We start from the raw sequence: 15,976 nt of genomic DNA on the forward strand, positions 1-15,976 counted from the left end.
TTATATCTCCTTCCATCAGCTTTTCTTTCAAAGATGATGCTAAGCCAAAATGCCTATGTTTTAACAATCCATAATAAAATGCAACCATGAAAATATCTATACAACAAAAATAAAAACTTTTACATCTTAAAAGTTCATTTTAAGTGCTTAAATTTATGGGTACAAATCCAGTGATTATAAAACATAAATTATTTATGTTGCTTTAAATTCACTTTCTATCAGTGCCTTAAGTCTTTATTTTTACCAGCTGTGAAATCAGTGTATATTTCTTTGTGTTCTGCCTCCTTACTTGTTTATTTCAAATGTATATTTCTAGGAATCAAATAAACCTACCTTGCCAAAAGAAAGTAACCACATTCTGGGTAAATTATTTCTCTGGATTATTTCCTAGAAACAGTATTTTATAGTTCTTTGTAAGCACTCCTCGGAAAGATTATTCCTAAATCCGAATAGCTCTATCTGCCATAGCTCTCCCAACACTTTAAAAAAGTTATCTGTGTTTATTTGTAAGTAAGTAAACATATATTTATTGGTACTGTTTGTGTGCCTTTAACCAGCAAGTCTGAGCCTTTTTATTATTAATTATTTGTTATTTTTCATGTGCTCTTAATATTATTTGACTATTTGAAAAGTGAAATCTAAATAATTTGTGTATTTTAGAAAACAAATTTTATATATTACATGTTTCTCACTTCTTTTTTCTCTTATGCTTACTTTATTATAGAGTAATACTTTTTTTTTTTTTTTAAGATTTTATTTATTTGAGAGAGAGAGAATGAGAGACAGAGAGCATGAGAGGGAGGAGGGTCAGAGGGAGAAGCAGACTCCCTGCCGAGCAGGGAGCCCGATGCGGGACTCGATCCTGGGACTCCAGGATCATGACCTGAGCCGAAGGCAGTCGCTTAACCAACTGAGCCACCCAGGCGCCCTATAGAGTAATACTTTTAAGAAGAATTTTAAAACAATCTGTATAAAATAACACAATTTTCTAGTACTGAAGGAATGTATAAATCAGAGATATTACATTCAGGTCAAGAACATAAGCTCTGGACGTTAGGCACACCTGGGTTAACTAGTTCCTATGATTCACTAGCTGTGTGATTCTGCACAAACTGCTTAAACTGCTCTAGCCTCAGTATATCTTCATCTGTAAAATGGGCATACTAGTGCCCATCTCATAAGACTGTAATAAGGATTAAATGAGATAATAGTTGTAAAGAACTTGGCATGGTGATTGGCACCAAGTAAATACTAAATGAATGGTAAACATTGTTATCATGTGGATAGGCACGGCAAAAAGACTGAAAGGTACACAAAATGTTACTGCTGGCTATTTTGAGTCATTCGACTATGGATTTTTTTTTTTCTTTTGAGTTCATACTTATTTTCTAACTGCTCTGTGATGAATATACATTATGTATGCCAAACAGTGTGGTAGATATGAGAGATATCCCAGGAACAGCATTAGGTCTCTTAAAAACAAACAATATATTATAAGCTTCTTCCTTTTGAAACTCCCTAACCAGACAGTGTTATCACTTGGCAATAGTTGCGCTATACATTGTATACATTAACAAGAAGAAGCCGTAGATGGATGAAGTGCTGCACCTCCTTGCTACCAGGGGAGTCGGAGAAGGTTGGAGTTGGGATAAATGAAGATGATTGTGCCCTCTCACTTCTTGGATAAATAGCCAGTATCATGCTCTTTGCTCCCTGCACACCGATTCTAGCCCATACCATTTAGGTAGTTATTGTACCACTCTGGTCCCATTGAGGTGCAATGAGCCATGAAGGAATCCCTCCCCGGGGATCTTCTAATGACATGCTACAGCATTCTCTGGAACTGGAAATATACACTGGCCCTGTCTATCCTCCAGGGTGGTGCCCTTCACGCTAGTGATGAACCAATAGAACCATGTTGCCAGCAGTGCCCTTGTGACCTTCAGGTCCTTGCTCCCCTGCATGTGCTAAGTATTTAGGTGAAATTCTTTGTGGACGATATGTCGGACGAGGTCATCGAGAGGACATGACCACCCGTTGACCGGGAAACTGGACCGAGCAATCAGATACTGCTCACCCACTCCCCTGTCCTTGGAATGTCATTCTGCCCACTGTTCTTACAGTGAGGGCCGTTTTCAAGGACACAGCCTTGAGAGAGCAATATGTTAGTGAGACTATCTGGATATGGGACTGAACCCCATTAAGGCCTCTATATAAACTTTTAAGATTCTGGCAGGTGAGCATGGAGATCTATTCATCTTGTGGCTGCTCCAGACAAGCCTCAAATGTAAGTTCCCTTTTGTATAAAAACTGCCACCTTCCAGTCTTTCTTCGGTCTCTTTCTTTGGTCTCTTCTTGCCTTATGCATACAGGGGCCAAGTTTGCAAACCAACGTGGGAATGTAATTCAGAGTACTGACCAGATGATTTCTAAAAATATGGCCTAACTATAAAATACAGGTTGAATTCATTTATGGGAAGATAGTGAAAGAAAGAAATTGTTCCATTTAAGTTTTTAGCAGGAAAATCAATTAGCACATGAGAAAGCCTTCAACGCTTTAATGCTCTCCTTTAAGAGCAAGATCTTAAGATTTAAGTGGACTGTTTTTTTTTTTCTTTCTCTTGCATTTGTCTACCATATTTTGAAAGATTTCCAAATCAATATTTTAGATTGAACTTTTTATTATTGCAAAAATATGCATGTGTATTCAAATTTTAAATACTGATCTGAAGTTGATAAAGGATGATTCATGAATATTTTTAAAAGCTAGCTGTATGGCCATTTGTGATTGAGCCTCCGGGTAATTTTTGGCTTTGCTTTTCTTACTTTGCGTGAAGCGATTTAATGACAATAGTGAATGAGAGGCTCCTGGGTGGCTCACTCATTTGAACACCCAACTCTTGGTTTCCACTCATGTCATGATCTCAGGGTTGTGGGATCGAGCCCCAGGCTGGGATCTAGGCTCCAAGCTTGGCACGGAGTCTGTTTAAGATTCTCTCTCTCCCTCTCCCTCTGCCTTTCTTCCCTCATGCATACACTAAATAAATAAATAAATAAATAAATAAATAAAATCTTAAAAAAAACAGTGAATAAGCTTTTTTCAGCCTTTTTAAAGTTTAATTTAATTTTTCATCTTTTGTTAGTAAATTATATTTAATTTCTCTTGCTCACATACCTTTACTTATTTAGGTTTTCTTACCATATGGGCCAAAAGTAATAGAAGATAAAATATCATAAGCTGCCTAAAGCTACGTATATCTTTCATTACTTTGACATTCTTCATATTACACCACTATTTTTTTTTTTTTTTTTAGATTTTATTTATTTATTTGGCAGAGAGAGACACAGCGAGAGAGGGAACACAAGCAGGGGGAGTGGGAGAGGGAGAAGCAGGCTTCCTGCTGAGCAGGGAGCCCGACGCGGGGCTCGATCCCAGGACCCGGAATCATGACCTGAGCCGAAGGCAGACACCCAACGACTGAGCCACCCAGGCGCCCCTACACCACTATTTTTAAGTCAAGCTTTTTCCCTCACTAAAGACTCATGTTGATGGAAATAGATTGCCAAATTGCTGAACTGTTCAAGTAGTTTCTTAACATTACAACTTGTCAAGTGTAAATAAGGTCATACAAGATCACATTGAATGGGATGATTAATCACCATTAAGAGTCTGAAAACCTTTTTTTTTACGATGAAAGAGTTACAAGTAGAAATGTGTATTTTGAGAAAAATCCTTTTGAAACATTTCAGGGCAACAAATTAATAAAAATCCATATTTTGTTCAACAGAGCCAACAAGTAAGAATATATTTCCTGTTTCATTTCTATGATGGAGTGGAGGGAAAGAAAGAGAGAAAGAGAGAAACAGAAAGTTCCAGAGAAGCAGAAATAAAGAAAACAAAAGAAAAAAATCAGATACAGGAAGTCAGGAAACTTTGAAACCAGCCCTAATAAAAGGTAAAGTACTCCTGTCATTATTTCAAACAGTTTTGTTCCTTGAATCAATTTTAATTGGCTTACTGACAGTTTGAAAATGTTTCCCTCTCTTCTTGGAAGCATATGGTTTACTTTTATTTTCAACCACTAAGGTTTATTGTTAAGGATTTATTTTCCAATAGAATTTTGAGAATTTTATGCACGCACGAAGGGATAACTAAAGGGTTGACACATTCACTCAACTCCTAAAACATGTGCTATTTATAATTTACTAGATACGTAGCCTCAGTGACCCTTTACATTTCACAGCTTTTAGATTACCTTTTGCATGTGTGTGAAATGGCCACCTCATTCCATAGTGCCTAAAGTCAGAATCAGAATATATTTTTCAAGCCATTTTCTCCAAATCAGATATAAATTTTTGTTATACAAATATTTTGTCAGGTATAATTTATGGATGGACATTCTTTAAGGCCGGAAAAAAATGGGAGAAATCAGTATTTTAACGACCATTCACAGATTGCCAACTATTCTTTAAACCTTCGGATATCTGTAAATGAGCATGACCGGGTGGCAGGAGAAGAGAACAAGGGAGACCTTTTTTTTTTTTTCTTTTTGGTTCTAACATCATCATCAAAGCAATATCAGTGTACTTTATGCTTAATGGATATGATCCATCCATAGGCTGTACCTCAAGTGCTGGAGAAATGAGAGTGTTTTGAAAGAGTAGAAAGGCATAAAGTTTGGCTTTCATGAGTGACAATTTTGCCACTCTTGTCAATTCTTCTATTGTAGAAGATCACAATATGCTCTTCTATTGTAACAACTAATATCTAATAAATAATTTTCAAGCACCTGTTATGTGCTGAGCACCAGGGATACAGCTTCTTTCTGTGTGCAAGGCTCTTCCCCATCCGATATCATTATCATCATCCAGGCGATTGATGCACGGCAAAGCTGAGACTCAGGGAGGTTAAGTAACTTGCTTAAGCTCTCACACTTTATAAAAAGTAAAGCCAGGTCCCTAAATCAGGATGTCTGATGCCAGAACCCAAGGGCTTCACCTGGTATGCAAGCGCTGGTATCTTCCTTTGGGGTTTCATTTAGTCTGCTATAACCCACTTTGCATAGACTTCTCAGAATTAGAATTTGGGCCAGGATATTTAGGTCAGATAACATTTACTTGACCTTGGGCGAGTTACTTAACTTCTCTGCCTTGGATCCTTCATTTGTAAAATGAGGATATTAATAACACCTACATGTTGGAGGAGGTCATTGAGAGGACATGACTGCTGGTTGACCCTCAAGCAGGACCCAAGCGATAGGAGGCCCCTCACCCCGTCCTGTCTTTGGAAAGTACGTTCTGTCTTCTGTTCTTAGAACCAGAGCTGTTTAAGGGACATAGCCTTAAGGAAGCAATATGTTGTTGAGCCCATCTGGAGGGTATACATGACCAAACCCCGTTAAGGCCTATAGATAATCTTTTAAGATTCTGGCAGGTGGGCATGGAGATCTACTTTCATGGCTGCTTGAGATGAGCTTTGTGCGTAAGTTCCCTTGGTTTTTAAACCTGTCACCTACCAATCTGGAGTGGCCTGCCTCTTTCTTCGTCTTTCTCTGCCTTCTGGGTATAAGTTTCAGATATTACCCAGGAAGTTTCCGAGTTTGGAAACCTATCCTACCTCACTGGATTGCACTGAAGATTAAATGAGTTAGCATGGCTGAAGCATTAGAAAAATGTCACGTACATAGAGAGGACTATTAAATCATGTGAACTATTTGTTATTTGTGTTGTGTTCTTAAAGATTTTTCATTTTCCAGGGGGTATTTTTTGTTTTTGTTTTTGTTTTTGTTTTAAGGGGGAGGACAAAGGGAGAGAGAGAGAGAAAGAATCAAGCAGGCTCTGCACTGGGCACAGGGCTCGATCTCACAACCCTGAGATCATAACCTGAGCTGAAATCAAGAGTTGGATGCTTGACAGACTGAGCCACCCAGGCACCCCTGTTTTGTTCTGTTGTTTTTAAAGATTTTATTTATTTATTTTAGAGAGAGAGAGAGCTTGAGTGGGGGAAAGGGCAGAGGGAGGGGGGAGAGAGAGAATCCCAAGCAGACTCTCTACTGAACAGGGAGCCCAACAAGGGGCTGGATCTCAGGACCCTGAGATCATGACCTGAGTCAAAATCAAGAGTTGGATGCTTAACGGACTGAGCCACCCAGGTGCCCCTGTTTTGCTTTGTTTTTAATTCTCTACTTTTGAAGTGGGAGGATGGTAAGACAAAAATGGTAGCTGCTGTTCAGCTCTTAGTGTTAAAGGAAGAAAGCTGCACAAAAAGGCAATGGAAAAACATGATTACTTCAAAAGATACTGAAAGGAAGAAAAAAAAATAACATCCATGTCAGAAGAAGGGTTTCCAAAAGCTACCATAGAGTAACACACATACACATGCATGTCCTGATAATCATCTCTATAGAAATCAAAACCTGGGGATTGGATGGTGCAAACCAGCACATTACATCCAAGACAATAAATATGATAATAAGGTAAAATGAGCAGGATATAATAATACCATCAGATCTTCAGAAGCCTCCCTACGCTCATTCCCAGGCATTTGCACCCAGCCACTTGCACCTGTTCCTGAGGCATCTGTGTTCAGGGCCATGGTTACCTGGGTCTCAGGCCTCCTTCCACCATTCTGTGTGCCTTATGCAGCTGTCTGCCCTCCCCTGCACCTTCCCCAGAGTGCTACGCTCTGGCCTTTTTGAAGGTTTTAATCAATGATGGTGTTCCAAATCATGGGAAGTTCTCTGAATCATAAACTCGGTCAGCCCTACAAACAATTCTTACAGACACTTTTGTAGCAGTGGATGGTAAGGAAGAAAAACATATCATTTCTAGCAACAAATTGCACGAGACTAGTTATGACCTTACAAAGCCTTACAAAGCCAATGGAAAACGCACTTGGGGTCTCTAGATTCAGGCTCCTTTTAACTTCAAGCCCACATTTCTTTTTCTGTTTTTATTCTTTTCATTTGTATGATAAGCTCTGACCTTCTTTTTGTGGAAAGTTTTGCTCTCTGTCTTTAAGATTCCTAAATAGGGGGCTTTCCCTCGTGTGAGCCTACCTGCATGTCTGTGCAGTTGGTAGGGGCAGGTAGGAAGATAATGGCACTCTAATACGTATTTTTGAGCAAATGTTTGAGACCTTGACCAGGTCACTTCCTCACTGAAGGAAGTGCATTTCTTTTATCACTTCCTACAGCAAGGTTATATAATTTGACGGTTCTGTGATTTAATAACTGATCTCACGGTTCACAGAAGTGCTTAGCCCCTCTACTCAGTTTCTAACTACGAAAAAATTGTGATGCCTTTGTTAAGCGGGAGAAGAGCAAAGTTAACCATTTAGGTTATTAATTTACAAAATGAAAAATAAGAGAAAAGTAAAACTCCCACTTGACTTTTTACTAAATTCTGCTTTATAAGCTTGGTCTAAAGTTGAGGCAATATAACTAGATTGTTCCATACCACAGTGGTTTAAAGACAACAGAAGCTGTGCTCAATTGGAGACTCAGGTTCCCTCCACCCTGTTGCTTTGTTAGAGCCCGCTACGGTGCCTCCAGGAGCCCAGCCACAAGTCTTATCAAGAAAAGGGACATCAGAGTTTGGTGGATAACCAGCTGTCTCTGCCACATCACCTTCATTCCTAAATCTAGACTTTGGTAAAGTTCTAGATATTACTAATCATGTCTTTAAATATCGAAAAATAAGATCAATAACTTGTTTTGGAAAAAAATAATACGGAGTGTAGGATGTAGGATGTCAGGAGATGGAATAACAGAAAATCTCATATACTTTCAAAGAGATGTATGTTCATTATTTTTCTGGGCGATATTTGGTAATTAGCACAATACAACATCCTTAGTAATGGAAGTTGAGGTCGTACAGTCAGTTATTGAACACCCATGCTGTTTGGTTGTCGAGCATATACATAGAGTCCCATAGAGTGTAAAGAAATGTTCTATATTTCAGATTAGAGCCATATTTTCCAACACAAAATGAATCCAGAGTAGTTTAGGGATTTGAAAGTGGCTTATTTACTCTCTTCAATTTTTCCTCACATCTACTTGGTATATTTATGCCCTTTATCTTAGCTGACAGAGCTATCCCATAGGCTCAAATCTTGGTAATCCTTGGGGAAAATCTTTCTCCTCCTATCCTCTCCCAATCGGCAGTTTATAATTTCTACCTTTTGGACCCTTTTCCCCAGAATCTGGTTCCTTTATCAAACCAGACTGTTAATCATTTGTGTTCATCCAGATCCAGTCTGGGTGGGGGGAGTCTGGTGAAGTACGGTGATGGAGTGTACCTGAAAATCAATCCCTGCCATATTGATCTCATCTTAGCGCAACTCTTGTTCGTGGTTTTGCTTTTCTAAAAGGTCTCCTCTAAGTCCTACTCAAGGTTTAGAAATAGTGGGGGGAAAGAGGTGCCGAGTGACCTCCCTAAGCTTCTCCAGCTTTTCATAGGTCAGATAAGGCCGTAGCTAGGTTTCCTTCTACCCCTATCCTTCGTTCTCTGTTTCAGAACCTAGACCATCCACTCATCTCCAACAACGCTCCACCTTTTTCTTGGTGCTTCTCTGCATCACGCTGATTAGGTCCAACAAGCTTACATTTTACCAGCTCAAAATTTAAATCTGTGCAAGAGGCCTGCCCTCCTCCCCTTGGTGGGGTGGTAGTTATACAATCACTATCTAAGATTGAGGATTCTTGTCCCCCACATCACTCTCATCTTGCTCTTTTTAACCTTTCATCTTCTAACTTTTCTCACAAAAGTGAGAGGATTTCTTCCTCGGCCTCACTGGGAGTATGTTAATTTGGGCAAGGACGTTGGTATCCCCTGCTCCCTATCAGCTTCCTCAAGGGTAGGAAGCTTCTGCCTAACAGACCTTGTTTCAAAGAGTCTTTATTTGGTAACATGGATTCTAATTTGTTTCCTCCCGGGGCTCTCTTCTAGCATCAGACATCCTACCTGAGATCATGGCACTGTCCTGCGTGACTAGGAGGTTGCTGTCAGTGTTATATAGTCCTCTAGCAGCAGGGAGCCTCTACGCATCTCAGAATTTTCTTTTACTTTAGTTATATATGGGAGCGAAATTATTATTTTATTCCCTTGTCATAAAGAGAGTATGAAGGAAAGCTGCTGTAACTGTAGGGAACTGATGACTGATAAGTAATAAGATAAGTAAGATAAACAGCTTCCTGGTGGTACTGTTTTCATGAACTAGGAAATATGAGTTTGTCCTTCTCCTGGATGGAGAGACTAGCTTTGAGACTCTTTTTGGATAATGGAGTTTGGCCTTAGATTTTTTTGCAATCCATAAATGAGAAAATAGTCTAAACTATTTAATTCCTTTTAAGTGTATTGTGGTTTGTTTTGTGGCCCAGCATATGGTCTAGCTCTGTAAATTCCACCTGCACTTGAAAATAATGGATATTTTGCTATCGTCGGTTGGAGTATAAATCATCAATTAGGTGAAGTTGGTTGTTCGTGTGGTTCAAGCTTTATATATGCTTCTTCCTTGCTGTAAGGATAAGGGTGATAACTTCTAAGCTCTTTACATGTGACAGCTGAAACCAGAGTCTCAAGAAGATAAAAACCTATAAAGTAAATCCAAAGAAGTACAAGGCAGGAAATAATAAAACTAAGAGCAGAAATCAATGATGTAGAAAACAAGCCTCCAATAGCAAAAGTTAACAAAAGAAAAAGCTGATTTGCTGAAAATTGATAAATATCTAACAAGACTAATCAAGAAAAGAGAGAATGCACAAATATAAAAATATCAGGGCTGGGAAGGGTGGATCTCACCTAAGATCTTCCAGGCATTAAAAGTAAATCACAGTCTATTAATATATTATAAACAATTTTATGCCACTAAATCTGAAAATGGAGATGGTATGGTTAGATTTCTAGAAAACACCACTTATGAAAACCTACAGAAATGGGCATCTGGGTGGCCCAATCAGTTAAGTGTCTGACTCTTGGTTTTGGCTCAGGTCATGATCTCAGGGTCATTAGATTGAGTCCGGCCTCATCTCCACGCTGAGTGCGGAGTCTGCTTGAGACTCTCTTCCTCTCCTTCTGCCTCTCCCCACTGCTCTGTCTCTCAAATAAATAAATAAATAAATAAATAAACAAATAAATCTTTAAAAAAAAACCTACAGAAAAAAATAAGTATTGAAATGGACCAATAGTCAAATATTCACAATTTCTATAATGTAAATTAACAAGAAACTAAATCATTAATGTAAAACCTTCCCATAAAGAAAACTTCAGGCCTTCAGGCTCTAATAGATACACAAACAAGATTTATTTTTTTAAAAAAGTAAGAAATAATTCCAAACTTTTCCAGAAAAGTACAATTATGGGAGGAAGAATGCATGTGGGATATTGAGCAGTCCATGAGGTGGTAGAGAACAGACATTTGCAGGTGATCTTTGCCCAGCAAATAAAGCCCATTTACATTGTAAAGCAAAGCAAAACAAAAAAACAAAAACCAAAACCAGAAAAACTCACAGCACATGAGTCCTTGTAAGAGGCAGAGATTTTATCTCACATGTAAACTAAAGAATACTAAGTGTTTCCTTCCTTATCTGGGATTTTGAATGTGGAAAAAGAAATACAAAGACAAAGAAAACTAGAGATAATTCATGGTGGTAGAGTCAATATGGTGCCCAGCCACAGTGATCCTAACAGACTGGTCCTGTGGCACAACCGTGGAGATGTTATCCGCTTCCCTGTCTAGCAGAAATCCTGCCTGTTACCCGAGCCAAAGCCTTTCACTTTCTTGTCAGATCTGTGAGCTACATAATAATATCATAATGAATTGTTTTTCTGTTTAGTTTAACCAAAGTTCAGAGGTACACTTATATGCATTTCCTTAGTACCGGGAGGTGATATTGCTGAGAAAGTACTAGCTCCTTCCACAGCCCATTGATGCAGCATTACAGTACGTTCCAGAACCCTTATTAATTAGGACCAGTTTCTGCCATTCCCTGAGTAGGGTTCTGGCCTATAGAGATTTACCCTTTCCCCACTCAAAGACTCCACTACTTTTCTGTCCCTTTGAATCTTTGCACTGAGCTCTTTGCCAGACTTCCACTCTCATTTGGATGTCTGTGAAAGTTTTTTAAGTTACTTAATGTATGACTGCGGATAGATAGTACAGTCTTCAGGATGCACGTCCTTTCCATCCCAAATGCATGTCCTTTCCATCCCAAATGGCAATATAGTATCTGAGATTTGAACCTGGTGAAGTAACAGAGCATCTGCATTTTTGTTTCTCAGCCTTGACCAATCATAAAAGCAAAAAGTACAGTTTCTAGTGCTGCAATCCATTGGTACCCATTCACGCCCAATTTAGCACTGGTAAGGACATTAGTGATAGTTTGATATAGGTGTATACTATCAAGGGGATTGCAATTTATATAAATCTTATACTTTAACTGCCATATCCTTCCTTATATCTAAGGATTTTAATTTGTGAGTGAGGTAGCAGATCTAATTGACAGACTGAGTCAACCTAGCTAATTCTATCGGTTTCTTTCCTTGGGGGTACTCCTGATATGTCACTTTCAAGCCTTCCAACTTGGCATTTTTGTGAAATATTATTAGAGTTGAGAAAATTCAATATACCACACACATGTTCAGCTTGACTGCTCCTAGATTTCTTCCCACCTCTCTCTGTAAGGATCCAGAGGCTCTCAATACTTTAAATTCAGCACAATTCCCTGGCTCCAGGCTCATCCCCTGTTGAGAAACAATGTGTTCCTCATAGGTCACAAAGTTGCTGCAGTGCCAAACCTTATCAAGGTCAGTTCCAACCCTGCCTCCTTCAGTAGTCTACTTACTCAGACTCCTCTAAAGTCCTTCTGAGGACATCAGAACTTTCAAATATTTCATGGCCATTTCTGCTGTTGAAAGGTGGCTAGGCCTTGGAAATACCCTGAGTCACTCTTCTGAAACTAGAAAAATTCTACCAGACATGATATCTCCCTTCTTATTCTTTTCTGCATTCATGAGTGTCTGACAATAAGCCCTTATAAGACACAGATCCTAGCCCTACAGTCTGTGGTATTCTGAATTTAAGGTACAATTTATTGGTTAACTCTTTATTTAGCTCACCATTCCTACCAAATTCATTGTCCCATTCTATAAATTCATCTCCCTTTTCTCCTAGATTGTAAGTTTGCCTTTAATAATTCCCTGTATTCTTTGGGCCCTGAGGAATTACCAAGAGCAAAGCCATCTAAACTAATGTCTGAGAGTCCTCCATAGCTTCCCTGCTTCTAGCGATCTTCTGTATGACTATCAGCACTAGTACACAGAACATGTTCTGAGATTATGGCTAATCTCTGGAAGAGGTTAACTCAATACCACCTGTCTTAGCCTGGGTTTATCAGAAAGCAGAGCCTGAGGAAAAGCCTTATGTGCCAATACCTAACCGAGAAGTATGACCGGGGGCAAAAATGAGAGACAATGGTAGTGAAACAGGAAAAAGTGTACTATTGAGTTGGTTACCCCTATGTGTGACTGACTGCTTAATCCCATGGGATCACCTTAAATATTAAATATTAAATTTATTTTAATAAAACTTAATTTAAAACTGAAATGTTAAGTTATTAGAGATTATGTTCCCTGACCACAATGCAGTAACAAAAACTGGAAACAACCCAGTTGCCCTTCAATGGGTGAATGGTTAAACAAACTATGGCACATCCATTCCATGGAGTACTACATAGCAATGAAAAGAAACAAACTATTGACACACACAACAAATTGGATGAATCTCTGGATAATTAAGCTAAGTGAAAAAACAATTCCAAAATTCACATCCTGAAGTGATTCCATTTAGATGATACTCTAGAAATGACAGAATAATAGAAGTGGAGAACAGATTGGTGGTTGCCAGGAGATGAGGAGCCTGAAACAGTGGGACGAAAATGAGTGTGGCCATAAAGGGCAATACGAGGGATCCTCATGGTGATGGAAGTGTTCTGTAACTTGATTGTATCAATGTCAATATTTTGGCTGTTTTACAAGATATTGCCATTGAGGGGTCAAGTGTACACGGGATCTCTCTGTATGTCTTACAACTATCATGTGAATCTTCAATGATCTCAAAATAAAAATAAGCCCTCTCCACAATTCATATGATTATCATTATTTCACTCTCATTCAAGTGCTAAAACCAAAACAACCCCAAAATCTTAAGTCCCACCTGTATCTCATTCCATTAAACTATAGATGACAACCTTAGTAATTGAAATGCTACTGCATGTCAGAAGTTATCACCGTGCCATATGACTCCAGGAATGGGGTCCTTATTGCCATCTGATTTGTGAGTGAACTGGTTTCAGAATCCCATCCTGAGGGTCTGATTTCAAGGGCCACTGGTAATACTGTAGACTGGTTCCCCACTTGGCAAGTCTGAGACAAATCTTAAATGCTAATACTTTACTGGGGAGGGTGATCCAGGAAGCAGAGGTGAGAGACAGTGAGATCAAAGCAGGTAAGGATCAAGAGCTAATAAAAGGTGGGTTCTCAAGATGGCCACCCCTGTAGATGACTGGTTATGTGGTAGTCAGAATTCTACAGATGTTCCCCAAGGCACCCACCCCCTGGCTATTCAACCAAACACTAATCTAAGTACTACACTAAAAAGACTTTGAAGATGTAACTAAGGTTATTAATCAGTTGATCTTGAAACAGAGAGATTATTTTGGATTATCCAGGTGGGCATAATCTAATCACATGTGTCTTCTTAGAAGCAGAGGACTTTTCCTGGCTGGAGACTGGAAAGAAGAAGTTAGGATGTGGCCAAAGGGGAGGTCAGGGAGATCCCAAATGTGAGAAGGGTTCAACATGCTGTTACTGTCTCTGGAGAGGCGACCTATGAGCTCAGGGCATCCTTCCAGTGACAGCCAGCAAGGAAATGGGAACCTTGGTCCTGTAATCCCAATGAACCGGATTCTTCCAACAACCTGAATGAGCTTGAATTGCATTCAGATTCTCCCCAAGCATCCAGAAAAGAGTCTCGACCTGCAGACACTTTGATTTTGTTCTTGTGAAACGAAGAGCAGAGAAACCCACCAAGCCAACTTGGACTTGTGACCTACAGAACTTGAGATAACAAATTTGTGTTGTTTTATGTCACTAATTTTGTGACAATTTGCTACAGCAGCAATAGAAAATGAGGACAGTTTGCTGCCTAAAATGCAACTCAAGACTGTGTGCCTAAAGAAAGAAACATTTACCCATTGATTCCCATCTCATATTAGTGAAGGTTACTCCATAGGGTGATAACTGCTCTACTTCTGAGTTACACATGCATGAAGGTCCAGCGGTTTCCTACCACCTTCCCATGACATAGCATCAATAAAAAAGCCCTGGGGCAGGAAATTATTGGGTGTGAGGGGCAGGCCTGAGGTAATGTGTTGCCAGGTGACACATGGAAGAAGTGGCCAGAGTCAAATTTGTTCTCATGGTTACTCCATAAAAGTGCAGACCCAACGGGAAAGAGAAGAGCAGCTTTCTTTTTTTGGATCCCAGATCTAGAATGCATCCACTGTGACTCTTCCAAATTTGCACAAAGGCACCACATATGCTGGCAGCAGTCCCACTGAGGTGGCATAAGGGAGATCATTGAGGTCAAGAAGGCAGGAGTTCAAGGTGCTTGAAGGGTCATTGTTATGAACTGAATGCTTGTGTCCCTCCAAAATTCGTATTGAAATCTTAACCTCCAATATGATACTACTAGAAAGTGGGACCTTTGGGAAGAGGTTAGGTCATGAGGGTAGAGCCCTCATAAGTAGAATTAGTGCCCTTTAAAAGAGACCTCAGCTCTCTCGTTCCTTCCACCATGAGAAGACATGGCAAGAAGGCAGTCTGTGAATAAGGAAACCAGCTCTCACCAGACACCAAATTTGCCAGCATCTTGTCCTTGGGCTTCCCAGCCTCCACAACTGTGAGAAATAAATCTTTGTCATTTAACCACCCAGTCTAGGGTATGTTTGCTACAGTAGCCTAAACAGACTAAGACCATCATGGAAATAGATACCAGAGTAATTGAGGTTGATAATGGGGCATGGCTGAGGAGAAACCTGAGCCAAATAGTGACACCATTTAGGCCATGGTGTGGAGTAGAAGATAAGGATAATGAGAGGAAGGTGGTGTTCCTGAGAAGTGACTGCTGGTGCCCAGCAGATATTTTCCACTGGCATCCATATCTTTTTATGGATGACTTGTGAGCCTCTGAGGCACTTTCTTTCTTGTTTTTCTACTTTGAATCCCAGGATGCTACCCCCAAAATCCCAAAGGAGAGGTTCTTATTTGCTGCTCTTCTTTGACACAACTAAACACATCTATGTCCAGACTGTGGGCTGGGTCCTGAGAGCTGGCAATGCCCAGCCTACATGAACATCATCTTGGGAAGTAGATTGTCCTCTCCTTTGTGGGGGTGGGAGTTACTCCACGGCTTCCCTTCCCCTCACTGGGCTCCAAACACCAAGCATTTCAGACCCCTGTTGCCTTCTCCAACTTATTATTCCGGATCTACCACTTGCTGGCAGGACGATCTTGGGCCAGTCATCTGATGAACTTTCCTTGCTTCTGTTTCTTCATCTGTAAAATGGTAATAACAAAAATACATACTTTATAAGGCTGTGGTTTGACTTAAGTGGGTTAATATAAGTTAAGTGTTGAAAATAGTGCCAGACTTAGGGTAAGTGCTTGCTATTAGTCATAGTGGTGGTGGTAGTATTGATATTATTATTAAAAAGCAAAATGTCCAAAGCCAACCTAAAATGTACAGAATTGATTAAATGAATTATAATACGGCCATGAAATGGAACACCGTACAGTTGCTTAAAAATGCAAAAGGTCTATAAACATACTAATCTGGAGAAATTACACAACAGCTTGTCTAATATTTGTGTAAAACAATATGGCAAAGGAATATATACTTTTATTTGTGTGCATATGC

The 15,976-nt window shown here is 39.6% G+C and overlaps 1 long non-coding RNA gene across 1 annotated transcript in view; it reads left to right on the top strand.

Moving 5' to 3' along the window:
* The window catches only part of LOC145716413 (uncharacterized), a 103,107-nt gene that overhangs the window by 3,789 nt on the left and 83,342 nt on the right, over positions 1-15,976 (top strand). The window contains exon 2 of the long non-coding RNA XR_014139048.1: positions 3,789-3,956. This is a non-coding gene — a long non-coding RNA (uncharacterized LOC145716413). The remainder of the gene's footprint in view (positions 1-3,788; positions 3,957-15,976) is intronic.

Source organism: Leptonychotes weddellii, chromosome 12, assembly GCF_054177405.1.
Source record: "Leptonychotes weddellii isolate Sample4059 chromosome 12, ASM5417740v2, whole genome shotgun sequence".
Taxonomy (NCBI): domain Eukaryota; kingdom Metazoa; phylum Chordata; class Mammalia; order Carnivora; family Phocidae; genus Leptonychotes; species Leptonychotes weddellii.